We start from the raw sequence: 4,290 nt of genomic DNA, 5'->3' as shown, positions 1-4,290 counted from the left end.
TATTTGGATGTGAGATTATGTTTGTGTGCTTGTCTTCTCTTTGTTTTGTTGCAAGACTATTAATTTCTTGCTTTTTCTAGGGTGTAGCTTGCCTCCTTATGTTGGGCTTTACCATTTATTATCCTTTGTAGGGCTGGTTGTAGAAAGATATTGTGTGTGAATGAGCCTATGTGGTGGCCGGCGTACCTACCAATCTCAGTGCTCAGGAGTCTGAGGTAGGAAAATTACAGTTAGAGCTATTCTGAGGTATATAGTTCCCACTCATTTTGGCTACAGTATGAGACATTGCTTCAGAAAAAAAGGACAGAGGGTAAGTGATAAAAAAGAAAGCATAGGGTGGGGGAAAAAATGATTTGAATATTCTTATAGGTCAATTATGAACACAAGTCTGTACTTCACTTTCTTGAGTAAAATGATATTATAGTAGATGATCATCAAGTGTACTTTTAGCTCAGTGTTCATACTTTAAAATGTTGATCATCAGAAAGAACAGTGCTGGGCTGAAGAGTCGGCTCAGTGGCTAAGAACACTAACTGTTCTTCCAGAGGTCCTGAGTTCAATTTCCAGCAACCACGTGGTGGCTTACAACTATCTGTAATGGGATCTGATGCCCTATTCTGATATGTCTGAAGACAGCAACATTGTATTCACATACATAAAATACATAAATTTTTAACAGAGAAAAAATCATAAAAGATAACTTTTCCAACCTAAAGAAAGAGATGCCTCTAAACATACATGTATCTTGCCGAACATCAATTTAGACTAAACAAAAAAGAAAATCCTGGCACATAATAAACAAAACACACAATCTACACAAGAAAGAATATTAAAAGTAGCAAGGGAACATGGCCAGGTAACAGGCAAAGGCAGACCTACCAGAATTACACCCAACTTCTCAACAAAGACCATAAAAGCTAGAACAGCCTAGATATATATTTTGCAATCTATAAAAACACAACAGGTGCTAATCTAGACTACTATTTCAAGCAAAACTCTCAATCATGGTACAGGTAGAAAAAAGATATTTCAAGACAAATTCAATTTCAAACTATATCTATCTACAAATCCAGCTTTGCAAAAAAAAAATCTTAAAAGAAAACTCCAATGCAAGGAGGATAATTACATCCAAAAAACACAGAAAATAAGTAATTCCTTTGCAACATAAACAAGGAAATCACCCAAACTAACAACACCTTCACCAAAGTAATGAGAAATAGTAATCACTGGTCACTAATATTTCTCAACATCAATAAATCCAATTCCCCAATAAAAGACAGCCTAACAGAATAATGCAAAACAGTATCCATCATTCTGTTGCATACAAGAAACACACCTCAGCCATAAAGATAAACAGTACCTCAGAGTAAAGAGCTGGAAATAAAGTATTTCAAACAAAATGACCCATTGAAGCAAACTGGAGTAGCCATCCTAATATCTAATAAAGTCAACTTTCAACCAAAAATTAACCAAAGGCAACAGGAAAGGTCATTTCATAATTATCAAAAGAAAGATCCACCAAGATGATATCTCAATTCTGAACATCTATGCCCCAAACACAATGACACCCTTATTTGACAAAAAAAAAAGGTAAAGCTTAAATCATGCATCAACCCCAGCATATTAGTAATGAGAGACTTCAACCCTTACCTTCACCAACTGATAAGACATCCAAAAAAAAAAAAAAACTAAACAGAGAAGTAATGAAACAGACATTATGAATCAAATGAACCTAATTAATAGACATCTATAGAATATTTCACCCTAACCCAACATGATACGTCTTCTTCTCAGTACCTCATAAATCCTTCTCCAAAACTGACCATATAGTCAGTCATAAAGCAAGTCATAACAGGTCCAAGAAATTTGAAATATCTGCATTTATGTTATCAACCACTGTGGGCTAAACCTGGCCTTCAACAACAGAAATACCAGAAAACCTACACACTTACAGAACTGAACAGGTCTACTCAATGATCTCTGGGTAAAATAAAAATAAATAAATAAATTAAAGACTTCCCAGAATTCAGTGAGGATGAGGGCTCAATATACACAAATTTATATAACACAGTGAAAGAAGTGTTAAGAGGAAAGTTCACAGCAATATGTGCCTTCAAAAAGAAATAGAAAAGTTCTCATACAAGCACTCCAGAAGTAATCATGAAATACTACATAGCTATTAAGAATAAAGAAAGCACAAGTTTTGCAGGCAAATGGATGGAACTAGAAAATGCCATGCTGAGTGAGGTAACTCAGACCCAAAAGGATAATCATGGTATGTACACACTAATAAGTGGATATTAGCCAAAAATGAACAGAATACCCAGGATACAATCCACAGAACTCAAGAAGGCTAACAAGCCAAAGGGCCCAACTAAGACTATCTTGGTTCCACTTGGGAGGGAGAAAAAAGCAATCACAGGAGAAGGGAGGGGTGAGGGACATGGGTGAGAAAGGCTACAGGGAGGAGAAGAGAGGAACACGAACACGATCAGGTATTGGGGAGGTGGGAGGAACACGACTGAGGACCAGCAGAAAGAAGACAACCTTCAGAGGTTGGGAGGTGGGGGACCCTCTGGAGTATGCCAGAGACATGGGAGGTGAGAGACTTTTTAAGACTCAAAGGAATGAACCTTGAATGAGATACCCTACAGTGGGAAGAAGGAGCTTGTAGAGTCCACCTCTAGGAAAAGGACAGGGCACCAAGTGAGCTTGCTATCCCATGGTCAAAAACTCTGACTCAGAATTTTTCCTGTCAGAAAAGAACTGCAGGGACAAAATGGGAAAGAGCCTGAGGAAAAGGACAGACAATCCCAAGTTAAGATCCAGCTCAGGTGGAGGACCCAAGGCCTGGTACTATTACTGATGCTATGGTGTGCTTACAAATAGGATCCTATCATAACTGACCCCTGAAAGGCCCAACAAGCAGTTGAAAGACTCAGATGCAAATACTTACACTGAACCAATGGGCAGGGGCGTGTGACCCCTGTGTCTGAATTATGGAAAAGCTGGAGAAGGTTGAGGAGGAGGGCGACCCTATAGGAAGACTAGCGGTCTCAACTAACGTGAACCCCAGAGACCTCTCAGACACTAAGCCACCAACCAGACAGCATTCACCAACAGATATGAGGCCCCCAGTGAATATACAGCAGAGGACTGCTGGATCTGCCCTCAGTCAGAGAGGATGCAGAGAGGAGACTTGGAGAGCCTGGAAGGTGGTGCTTGTGTGGGGTAGGTGGGGACATCCACTTGGAGAAGGAGGAAAGGAGGAGTGGGATGTGGAACAATTGAAGGATGGACCAGGAGGGAGATAAAGTCTGGACTGTAAAAAGGGATTAAAAAATGAAAAAAAATCAATCAAACAAACAAAAAGTACACCTGAAAGCTCTAAGGTAGGCAAGCACACAAAAGAGGAGTAGAAAGAAGGAAATAAAGTCAGGGCTGAAATCAATCACTTAGAAACACAGTAAACAATATAAAGAATCAACAAAACCAAGAGCTAGTTCTTTGAGAAAATTAATATAAACAAACCCTTAGCCAAACTGAAAGGCAGATAGACAGCATCCAAATTAACAAAATCAGTAATGAAAAGGGAAACATAACAACTGACACTGAAGAAACTCAAAGAATCATTAGGTCTTAGTGCAAAAGAGGGTACTAAACAAAATAGGAAAACCTTTAAGAGATAGATGATTTTTCTACACAGATACCATTTACCAAAGTTAAATGAAGACTACATCAACAATTTCAACAGCACCACAATGCCTAAAGAAACAAGCAGTCATTAAATGTCTACACTCAGGAAAAGCCAAGAGACAGATGGTGTTCAAAGGAAAGCTAATACCAATACTCCTCAAACTATTCCACAAAAGAGAAACAGAATACTGGAAAACTCATTCTATGAGGCCACAGTCACCCTGAATCCTAAACTACCCAAAGTCTCAAAAAGGAAAGCAAACTTCAGACCAAAATGTCTTAAGAACATTGACACAAAAATACTGAATAAAATGCTCAGAAATAGAATCCAGGGAAACATCAAAGACATCATCCTTCAAGAAAAGTAAACTTCATTCAGGGATGCAGAGATAGTTCAATGTATGAAAATCCATCAATGTAATCTGCCATAAAAAACAAATTGAAAGAAAAGAATCACATGCTAATCTCATTAGATGTTGAAAAAAGCGTTCAATAAATTGTAACACTTATGCATCTTAAATGTATTAGAGAAATCAGGAATCCAGTTTACATACATAAACTTAAAGCAATATATAGCAAGACAATAGCCAACAT

General features: G+C 38.0%; 1 pseudogene; it reads left to right on the top strand.

Moving 5' to 3' along the window:
• The window catches only part of LOC116894240, an 8,377-nt pseudogene extending 8,281 nt beyond the window's left edge, over positions 1-96 (top strand).
• The last annotated feature ends 4,194 nt before the right edge of the window (positions 97-4,290 follow it).

Source organism: Rattus rattus, chromosome 2, assembly GCF_011064425.1.
Source record: "Rattus rattus isolate New Zealand chromosome 2, Rrattus_CSIRO_v1, whole genome shotgun sequence".
Lineage (NCBI taxonomy): Eukaryota > Metazoa > Chordata > Mammalia > Rodentia > Muridae > Rattus > Rattus rattus.
Note: the sequence above shows the minus strand (reverse complement) of the source record. Positions and strands in the feature narration are given on the sequence as shown.